Genomic DNA, 12,191 nt, shown 5'->3' on the forward strand with positions numbered 1-12,191 from the left:
AGATATGGTCCCATAATCACTGAGACAAAAATCGGCATACACTATTAATATATATAAGATGTACGCCTATACAAAAAATAATAAATAATACTTGATTTTGCAGTTGTTGATAAATCAAACAAATAACTGAGGAGCATATAAAATTATCCATTGCCCATGTAATAATGTTTCGATGGATATAAATGTCTGATGCGAGTAATTGTTGTATAAATGTCAATGTATCGATGTTATTGTAATTATTGTTATTACATGTCAGTTGCATTTGCATCATTTATTGGAACGCGTTTCCATGATTTAGGAACTGTACCATCACGTCAATTCCTTGATTAACAATGCAAATTGTACTTGAATAAAAATTAGCCATACGTATCCAGTGCGTGGTCCATACTGGGGGAATTACTTCCTTACCTTCGCCTTCAAGGCCAGTGGTGGGGTATACATAGGTTTTTTCTTTTTTTCATAGTAGTATTTATTTAATTTCATATATAATAAGTATCTAATAATATTTTAATAACTATCTGATATACTTTTGTCTTTTGTCGACGTAATGTATGGTCGCAAAATGATTTAGCATTGTTGTTGAAAGGTATTGATATTGGTTCCGGCACAGTAGATTAGAACCAATGCATGCCTCACTAACGTCAACAGACTCAACTAAAGAAAATGATAGCAAAGCCAAGTTATATTAATATCATTTTTAAAAAATAATCTCATTTATAAGTCTCCGTGTTTTTGAATACATCCTTTTATATTATTTTAATTAATGTTATTTTGAATTTCCTCTATGCTCTGTGTAAATTTGAATTTCTGACGACTGTAAAAAATTTAATTGAATAATGTTACATTTTTTGGCTATTACGATTTTAATTCATCCCTTATGAAAGGAAATCAAGTTCTAATTGAGAGCTTGCACGAAGTCAGTTTCGAGAAGATAGAGTCTCGAGAATTTGTAAGAATTTTATTCAATGATTTAAAACACTACATTACCCTAAATGAGATATCGAATGATCATAATTATTGGAATCGATTCTTGATTTACTTAAGCATCGATTGTATTATCCTTTAAGGTAAAGTTTAATACCTACATTAGTCAGACAGGATGTCGGTATGAAGCACGATTTTAATATTATAATTAAGCTTTACAGCGCTAACTTAAAGTTTTTGTATTGGACAGATAAAAACGATTTTGAAATAATATCATAGCACTAATAAAGTATCAGCGCTAAGGTTTTTTTTACTTTTAAGGATGTTTTTCTTAGTATAATGTCTTTATTTTATATAATATAGAAGTACTCCGTAGAGAGGTAGATACGATAGATTTTGTATTAAAAAAAAAAAAACGAATATTTAATATGTTAAATAAAAAATATATTTCAAATATTTGCAAATAGTGAGTTTTAGTTCCGTTTTATGCCGCACAAAATCATCAAAATCTTTTAAGAAAAAAAATAGTATGTTTAAATTTATGTTAATACATACATAATAATCTCTATATAAATCTATACTGATATTATAAATGTGAAAATAACTTTGTCTGTCTGTCTGTCTGTCCCTCTTTCACTAACAAACGAATGAACCGATTTTGATGAAATTTAGTATGAATCAAATTTGAACTCCAAGGACGAACGTAGGCTAATTTTTGTCTAGTATGACATGACTATGACAAACAACAACGCAAGCGAAGCCGCGGGCGACAACTAGTAACACATATACTTTTTTAGCTCTTGAGTAATTATTTAAATAAATTACTTTCAATTTTATTATGCATATAAAACCTACAACGAATGCCTAGTGAAACTGCGCATGTAATATCGAAATTAAAATAAATTAATATTTAATAAATACTCCTTGTTACCTTCTTAGTATTTATAATAAAAAATATATTACACGTTTATGCTTTAGTGATATTTGGATTTGCATTAATTAACCTCCGGCCAAGGTTATCTTATATTTGAGTGGAACATCCTTTTATGTGTAGCACTTTTGATTCATGCATGCCTTTAGTAAAGTAATTTACATAAAGATTCTTATATAGGTATTATATAATATATATTGGTTAATTTTCGGTCTGATCTTGTAATGTAAAAACATCACTTATTCACGAAGAAAAACGATTTATGCTTGAATTAAAATTATTATTATTATTTAAATATTGTTATGTACGTGCTAGTAAAGATTGTTTTATTTTTATGCTGTCAATTTTTTTATTTGTTATCATCATTATTTTACTTATTAACTGTCAATGATAGATATATTATTTAATTTCGTTTTTAATGATAAAATAAAATTAAATGCGTCTGAGAACATAACTTTATTTGACACCTCAATAAAATGTTAGGCAGAGTCGTAAGTACAATGAAATAAACGTTCAGCCCATTATGAAAAAAGTTAAATTCGAAAATTAAAATGTTCTATTTTTAAGTAGATGTTAAAGGAATTTTTTTTTTCTAGCTTTGACTAAAATTTTAAAAAAAGTGTATATGTCACCGTCGAAAAATTATATTTTAAAATTTTATGCGTGTATGGCTGATTATTTCTACATTCATTTGCAAATAATAATAATATATTCAGCTTAAACACATAGGAATTATGTTCTGTATACCGTGGGTGTTGTAAGCGAAAAGTTATGTAATTTCCTGCCAAGGCTATTACTTTATGAGTGAAAATATTTAAATAATTAACAAAAATAGCTTATCGTGTATCCTACCCTTATAATTCATTAAAAAAATTTAAAAGGTCATTGTCTTAATAAAAACTTTCAATACAAACTAGACATATTAATATGATTTATAAAAATTTAATTATTAAAAAATATATACAGGAAGTTAATGGATTTTTTTGAGTTAAGACGTGAAAATATACTCAGAAACAGCAGAGAGTTTAATCAGTTCCATGACATCACTAGGTATTTGAACGCAACGAAATCTGATTCCTGTCACTTAAATGCCAAGGTCACGTGCAATTAATATATAAAACAATCCCTATTATAAATAAAAAAACTAACCCCTATTTAGAAATTATTAAAAATTGCAGGCACTTACAAAATTTTTGAAAAAAATATTTTAAAAAAGAGGTCAAACGAACACAGTCAACCTCATTAGTCACTGAGACCGCGAAAAAAAAATCACGAAAAAAAATATAAAAAATTTAGAACGCAAGCGCGCGCGTCGTAATACGCGTGTTCGCCGCGTTGGTTGCGGTTATACTAAGTATTAACAATGATAAAATAAGCAAAGCTTTTATGTAACCTTCAGTTTGAAAGCCGCATTTTTGCGGTCAAGCGGTTTGTAGTGAAGATGTCGCAAACTCAACTCTCCAAATAAACGATTCATTTGATTTGACCTTTGCAAGGTTTTATAGATAAATTCGATTTAATTGCGTATGCGCAGTTTAACGTGCATTTTATAAGGGTGAATAATATTATAATTTTCTCGCATTAAACTATTCTTCTATATAATAATTGAATATTAGATATAATTTTTCGACCTTTAACTGTAGTATTTAAACAATTTTAAAAGTAATATATGTATATCAGTTGTTCGAATGTACGCTTACCAGCTGTTTGATAATGCATTCACCCAGAAGGTGGAATTTAAACGCATTTTAAATGTGCGTGTGAACGGAATAAACATATGCTTGACAAAATAATTAATATACCACTATCGTAATGTGTGGTTAAATGGAGCTGCCTCATTGGTTAAGCGTCTAGCATATAAGGTTTCAAATCCCGGGGTACTAAACTGAAGACCGGTTGGAACATATAAAAAAAATGAGTTTTTCACTCAAGACCTCACCAGTTCGATCATCGAGATTTGCCGAAGAACCTCAAGTCGGTCAGGCGGATATCACTCTTATTTTATTATAGCAGGAAGACAAAAGCAAATAGTCTTTTATATGTATATGACCTGTTAGTCACCATTCATTTTAGGTAGAAACATAAAATTTCATGAAGTGTGTACATTCCTTGTGTTGCCAGCTGACAATGATAATTCTGTATCTTTCTCGCTACTAAATTTACCCGCCATCTTTAGATATTCGATGACAGTAATTTTTATATCTATCAATTCCAGATTCAACCTAAGACCTCATTATATACTGCCACGAAAGCTAGCTAATCCAAACAGGTTATATGCACAAGGAACGTGCTACATTTTCAATTATAAATGTTAGCATTTTATAACTACTGGTAAGTGTAATCAGTCATATGTCAACGACAAAACTATTGAAATAAGCTATTAACAGCAATATTATACTGAACAATAACTTTTGAAATGGGAAAAGAAGTGCCCATTGATGTTAAATTATTATTTCCACACAGAAAATGACGTTTATTATAGTAGTTATTCACTTCTTTTTAAGGTAAAAATGTTTATTTTAAACATTTAAATCCAGGAAATCATATGAAAGAAAAATATTCTGATAATCGAATACGAGGTAGCGATAAATTTTGTGATACATTTTCTGTCTCAGATATTTTCGCTCTTTTCTGATTTATATTTATATATAAAGGTCATATACGACAATAAGCTTTATGGAATTTATGGTGGTATTCGTTTGTATGCCAATGTATTTATCCGTTTCCGGAATTGCAATCGGATTCCAGACATGCGTAATCGTATGGTTCGCTAATTTGTTTGTTTTAAAATACATGTTTTACTTGGTGGTATGGCTTTGTGCAAGCCCGTCTGGGTAAGTACCACCCACTCATCAGATATTCTACCGCTAAACAACAATACGCTAATATAATATTGTTGTGTTCCGTTTTGAAGGGTGAGTGAGCCAGTGTAACTACAAGCACAAGGGACATAGCATCTTAGTTCCCAAGGTTGGTGGCGCATTGACGATGTAAGGAATAGTTAATATTTCTTACAGCGTCATTGTCTATGGGTGATGATGACCACTTACCATCAGGTGGCTCATATGCTCGTCCGCCAACCTATTCCATAAAATAAAAAATATATATATACTACCACGAGATTAATTATTAAGATCTAAATGAAACATAAAACCTCAATAATAAGAAAGGTTTTGAATTAGGTTATACAAAGTTTAAGTTAGAACTTACAATGTATATCTTTGTAATGTTTGCAGTTGAAACATTTTAACGAAATATTTACGTCCAGTTTCATTTTTTACTTTGTTGACAGGAGTTACGTTTATCGTCCAGTAAGTAAATTGTGTTTCAACGAATGGTACTGACTATTCATCATTTGACTCATTTATTATTTATTTATACACGCAGTCATTATTTATACAATAATATTTTTAAATAAGTTATATAATGAATCATTTAATACATAACAAATGAAAAAATATAAATAAAAAACAATTCCAAAATTCAATAAGCGATTTATCCTAGTCTCTATTTGCAAATAGTCATGCCTTAATTTTGAATCTGTAAGATGCGTTTTACTTAAAAAGTTCTTGAAAAAAGAGGTTATTTACTTGGCAGATCCAATGTGGGATGGTGGATACTATTTGGCAGAAATTGATTAAAATTTGATACACGATTTTGTCACGATTTTTTCTCCTTTATCGAGCATGAGATGAATTGTAATCAAAAATTAATCACATCATGTTGGCTTGAACGCCGATCATCGCTTAAGAAGCACCCTTTCTAACCACTGGACCATCTCGGGTTACATGAAGCCAACCCATAAACAATATTATACAAATTAATACAAACAGTTACCACAAAAAAAAATTTTTATTTTTCAAAAACCAGATTTCATCGTACATACAGGCATTTTTTTAATTCGCTTTTATTTTTTTACTATATGTACATATAATATAATAAATATGTTAATTTTTGACTAAATAAATAATCATAAATATACAACGTAATTGGTCTTTTAAGAATATTTAAATAATAGTTTACTTAATGGCAATTTAATTCAAATTGAATGTAATTTGGGCTCAAAAATGAATTATTACTAGCCTGAAGGTGAAAGTCTTATGTGATTGATTACCTACTCGTGTTTTATTTTTATTTATCTATTAAACTGCCTGTGTCAATTTAAAATGTATGACTAACACTTATACGTACACATAGATTATTAAATTAACATATGTTATACACAACTAAAACATTATTTGTACATAAAGCTTACTAGATGTCGCTCACGGCTTCGCTCGATTTTAGGGGTTCATCATCAGATGTTCTGCATAAAAAGTACCCTTTGTTCTTTCTTGGGATTGGAGCATACTTCATACTAAATTTCACCAAATTTGGTTCAGTGGTTTGTGTGTTACTAGCATATTTATATTAGAATAGTTATTATAAATTAGGTACGTTTTGTTGTTAAAGTTAATACTAAAGTTTTTTTTTTTAATATATTTCTGAAGGTATTCTCATGTTCCTACATCATATAGTATCAGTAAACTCATGACGTATATATTCTCGATCATCAGAAAAAATAAATTAATGTCTGTTAATTAGTAATTACAAAGACTTTTTTAACATAACGATTATACATGTATGTATAATTAATGGCTATGCGTGTATATCCCATAATAATTATGAAGTGTTTGTCCTGTCAACATACTAGTCTGCAAATATTGTAATGTGCCGTGTAAACTACCCGTTCCAGTTTATTTCAAGGACAACCCTGTAACGAACTCAACACCTCTACCGTAGCCTTAAACATAAACTAACCTATAAAAAGAATATTACACCTTTTTATAGATGTACAGTCTACATAAAAAGTTGTGGTACAAAATCAATTTAAAAAAATCAGGCAAAGTACCTACTCGTAGACCGTTATAAGGCATACAACGGTACAGGGCTCTGACGTATTCATTTTTAGTTAGGTTAGGTAAATATTTTAGCAGAGGACATTTTCTACACTAAAATATATGTAGTTTTTTGTATGCTGGGTTTTTTGTATGTTTTTTATCTCCGGAATAAGGGCAAAAGTAATATTTATATCATTTTCTTTATTAATTACCGCGTCCAAAGCCAAATGAAGCAAAAAGCATTTTCTTAATTTTTGGACAGCCTATATTAGACTACGTAGTATTGTGATAAACTCTGAAGCAAAATTTTTAATCCATTAAAATTCTAAATTTGTAAATGGCTATTTTTTATTTGTATGAAAGGTACATATGTAGAGAAACGTACGAAGGAAATATTACTATATGTTTGTATGCTAATAAATGTAAGAAGAGAATGAGAATAATTTATGTGGACGATTGTATAGGTTTGTGCCCTTAAAACATTTTATTAAGAGCAATGTTCTGCTAATCAACTGTAAAGGGCAAGGTCTCTTAGGGCTCTGGTCTAGCGGCTATTCATCCAATATTTATTCGTCATTTTTTGTACGACTGGATACTTGGGAATTAACTGACCAATGACTCTCGCTTGTGGAATTAATGTACTTACGTTGACCTTGAAATCACATTACGGATAATAATAATTATTTTAATTTGTTTGACGTATTTTATGAGAATACGTGAACATTAGCTCTTTGGGTATAATTTTGTGGCTTTTAAGTGAACATAAAAAATTATAAGTGTCTTATTGAATTATAAGTAATTTGTCTAAGGAGTATAAAACCTTAATTATATATAGCCTCGAACTATAAAATCATATATAAAATATATCTATTTATTAAAGCTAAGTCATATACTTATATAAAATGTAGTTTATGCAGAATTTGATTTTGTTACAAACTTCTGTATATTTTTACGTTTGAAAAATTTCATGAGAAAACGATAAATATGAACATGTTGCTCTCAAAATTTCAGCTTGTAATTAAATCTTATTGCACCCAAATAGTGTTACCTAACAAAAAAAAAGTTTGAAACATTGATATGCCTTCGCGCCACAAATTGAATTTCATGCAGGAAGGCGTGATCCACACATTATTAACAAACAATATAATCATTATTTTTTTGTCTTCTGTAAATTGCCTTACGCACACAAAGATAACTTTTAAGCACGAGTTTACACGAATTTAACATGGAGATCATTTATCCTGAATACATCTTTAAAATAGTTTGTAATATTTTCAGATAATGATTTAAGTTATAAATACGACGAGTGACGAGTTATAATACGTAATATGATTAAGCCAACATTCTTGTTGATCTAGTATCGATTTCTAGGTTAAATAATCGCACCACTAAAAATTTGTTCCATATTTCTTGCGAATAATTCATCAGTATTTCCTTAGGCAAGTTCGTATAGTGAAAAGACCGTGTGTTGAAAATCATGCCGTTCAGCATCTGATCTAGAATCCTAAGCTAAATTAACAAGACGAAACATTCATCTCATTTCATTGAATGTCAAAATTCAAGGACATTTAATCCTCAGAAGGCGAAAGCATAAATCACTCAATCATTTTTATTGTTTTCGAATATCACGTTCGAAATCTAATATGTAAGACCTTCGTTGTGATTTAAAATGGTTCTTTATGGATATATTTGTGGATCGTGTTGTCATAGGAAAGATATGCAACCCAAACTATCATTTTCTCGTGTCTGCGTTTGTGTTTTTAATTTGAGAACTATTGTGATTAACTTAGGTATATTTCTGTGCCATTCTCACTTGAAATATTTCATTATTTTAAGGAATTTCACTTTCATAATAGAGATTTTTATTGATCAATGATAAAAAAAAGAAAGTAATGCGTATTAATAACAGACTGGCTATTAATATCTTGGAACTACAAGAAAATTATGCACACTAATTGTTAAATAAACAACATAGTTTTTACTAGTATTTTATGTTATAAATGTCAAAGTAGGTTTATTTTTTTCCCTGTGATACAATATAAAAAACATGTCGCCAACCTACGACCAGAGTACTCATAAATAATAAATAAGATAATACAGTCTATTATTATTTATAAAATCAATGCACAGAGTAACCTACTGAGCTTAAAAAATTTAAATTTGGATCATTGGTTTACCTATAAGCTTCTTTTGTACAATAGACGACAGGAAGTTGAACTGTTGTTGTTGGCTTTGATATACTTTTGGAAATTTCAAATGTGACAACTAGCATAGAATGTGCTAAATTAGTTAAATTTCAGTACGCAGACAGACAAGTCCTTTAATCATTAGCATATACAATACTCACAGACGAAACAGGTTATATATCTTGTAATAAGACGTAAAATATGCTGTTTTTGCAGTTCAATACTTCATAGTAAAAAAAGTTTATTTTTACAAAGTTATGCTGGAAAATATTTTATTAGTCATACGTCGGATGAACTATAACATTTTATATATCTATTTTCAGCTGTGATGGTTCAAAGATTGGTATATATTTCCGATATATCAAAGCTCTTAGTTTAAACCCAGATAAGTGCAAGTGAATTTTCGGTTGCTTAATTTGCGTGTATTAGAATTCCTCATCAAAACAATTCACTAAATTTCCATCAAAGTCAACAATAGTTAAAATAGTTTGTAGAACAAACATATGTATTTCTTATTATTATAAACTGTATATGGACTCTGTGGTTTACTTTAAAAATAATAATGTTTATAAATATCTTAAGTAATAAAAGTTTACTTCTATACGTTAAACGTTATTTAAAGTAGTACGAAATAGTCCACAATGCTGCAATGAAATGCAAAATGCGTGAATCTTCAACCTTGGTTTAAATGGTCCGGTGCAAATGTCATTCGGGTACGTCTCGACCGAAACTAGTTAGCGGTTAGATTCACTAACGTTTGTTTTGCACTTTTAACAAGCAATAAATTTAACGAATTATAGGACATTTTTATTGAATTATCCGTAAATATTTTAGTTATTAAAATTGTTTATAGCTGCCCGCGACTTCATGCCCGTTTAATTTGACTGTAATTTTGTAGACTATTCGAAAATAAAATTAGCCTAAGTTAGTCTTTATTACATCAGCTATCTGCCAGTGAAAGTCCCATCAAAATAGCTGAAGCCGTTTCGTAGATTAGCCAGAACAACACACAGACAGATGGACAAAAGTTATTAAAAATATTATTTTGGTATATTTACAGTATACAGACGTATACATAGGTACGTATGCATTTTGTAATATGGTTTTTTTTTTTAATATTACACTCAAATTATTATATGTTTAGATTGATTGAGTTTACCAAATTTTGCGTTTAATATTAAAATATTGTGCGAGACCGTCTGGGTAGCACACTTTCGTTACATTTTCTACCGCCAAATGGCAATAATTATAATTATTGTGTTCCGTTTTGAAGGGTGAGTTAAAGTAAAAGCAAAAGTATAAGGCATGTTAATATCTGTTCACAAAATTGGTGACACATTAGAGATATAAGGAATGATTAAAAATTCGTACAGCGTCAATTTATTTGGTGTTGACCACTTTCCATTGGGTGTTTCATGTGCGAGTCTGCCTAGATATTAAAAAAAGAGTTTGGATAGAAAGTTCAGGCTCATTGATTACATTTTGTTTTATTTACGATTACAAGGTCGAGACGGGTACTTATCGTGCTTGTGACCTACAGATCACAAAAAAACAAACCTTATATAACGTCTAAAAATAAAGAACACACGAGTATAATACATGTTGCAAAATCTTTTTTGCTACTGGATATTGGATTTAATTGCAGTTGAGTTCATTTTAATCCAACCTATCCAATAAACCAGTGATGTGAAATACCTTCACTTTTTTCAGACATTTACGGATTGTTATTAATGAAAAATATAAAATATTAAATATAAATATGTCGTAGCGTCAAATAATAAAATACTTTGACTGTAATTAATTAGTTTTGAGATTTTATTCTGGATGTTTAGTGAGGTCATTCGCTCTTAGTCATGTTAGAAAAAAAAAGAAATGTCAGCTGTCAAGAAGCATATGACAGATGATATGGCGGCCTATGAAACATTGTAAAAATCAATGTCGATAATCCAACTATAGATTTGTTGCATTATTTCGTGAATATGTATGACGAAAGTGACTCCGAACCAAACAATCTTGCCGGCTGTAATTGACATATATTGTAATATTGACGATCTAATTATATAAAAATTAAAAAGGTAAAAATTTGATAATCATATTAATCCAGGAAGTCGACTTAAAAATTTTCCTAGAATACTTGAAATTCGAATATTATTCATTGAACTATAATTAGGCACTGTACAAGCGGATATTATGTCAATGCCATAAATATCTCAATCAATACTAAAACATCACATTAAAATAGAATATCAATCTAAATAATATATTAGCATCATTAATAATCACGAAGATGCGTCGGTAATTATAGTATTCCGCTTGTAAAATACCAGAAATCGACACATTTCATTAATTGCCTTTAAGTCGTCTGAAACAGGACATAACAGTCACGAATAGCTAATTAATATTTGCTGATCTAATTAATTATTCGAACCATATTGTACATAATAAACATAAAAGGTCACGGTTAATTTATTTATTAGTTTTTTTTGGAGGTAATAAATTTTATCGATGTTTTAATAGGTAAGTGGATCAAAAAGCAAATGTCCTCATTAGTAATATCGAAAGTGAGTTTGCTATTATTATTTTATATCATAGAGAACTACCACGTCGCGGCTTCGCGTTCTGATTAAAATATTATCTTGCTTACGTAATGAAAAATTCTTATTACATAATATATTAAATATTTTCACGGAGCATTTAATTATATTCGTATCTTCAAAACGTTTATAAATTTTCGGTAGGTGCCGCTGTCTGTATAAAGTAGTACTATAAGAAAGCCAACCGTGGGAACAGCGCCATTTTGTATTGCTCCGTTTCTATAATAAAATTCCGCAGACATTTTTAACTTTACCGTTTCGTAAATTCAAATCGTTTATAAAAAATACATTGGTAAAAAAAGCATATTATTCGATACAAGATTTTGTAGATGAAGCTTGGAATTAATACCTGTTGATTTCCAGGCAGGCTACATTACATACATATATAATTGTATTTAACTAATAGGATTGCATTTTTTAAATGTTGAAAAAGAGTAACTACTAACTTTCTTGCAGGTTCTTCTCGGTAGATCCTGCTTTTCAAACCGGTGGTAGCTACACTTAATTGTTAAATGACCACTTGAATAATGTTTATTTTTATTTTTTTGATTCTGAATCTCAATCACGGGGTTTACAGCATTACAGGCCACTAAGCCAATGAAATAACTCACACACACACAATCTATGTATGTTGGTAATATGCTTGCACCAACATGTCCTGTAAATTCTATAATTT

The 12,191-nt window shown here is 29.5% G+C and overlaps 1 protein-coding gene across 3 annotated transcripts in view; it reads right to left on the reverse strand.

Annotated features, from left to right (window-relative positions):
* The window catches only part of LOC124536462 (C-type lectin 37Db), a 101,432-nt gene that overhangs the window by 26,730 nt on the left and 62,511 nt on the right, over positions 1 to 12,191 (reverse strand). The window contains exon 1 of one of the 3 annotated variants that reach the window (XM_047113013.1): positions 3,042 to 3,190. The exons of the other annotated variants lie outside the window; for them this stretch is intronic. The gene's annotated coding sequence lies outside the window, so the exon portion shown is untranslated. Of the gene's footprint in view, positions 1 to 3,041; positions 3,191 to 12,191 lie in introns of those variants that run through there. 3 annotated transcript variants of the gene reach the window in all.

This window comes from Vanessa cardui, chromosome 16 (genome assembly GCF_905220365.1).
Source record: "Vanessa cardui chromosome 16, ilVanCard2.1, whole genome shotgun sequence".
NCBI lineage: Eukaryota > Metazoa > Arthropoda > Insecta > Lepidoptera > Nymphalidae > Vanessa > Vanessa cardui.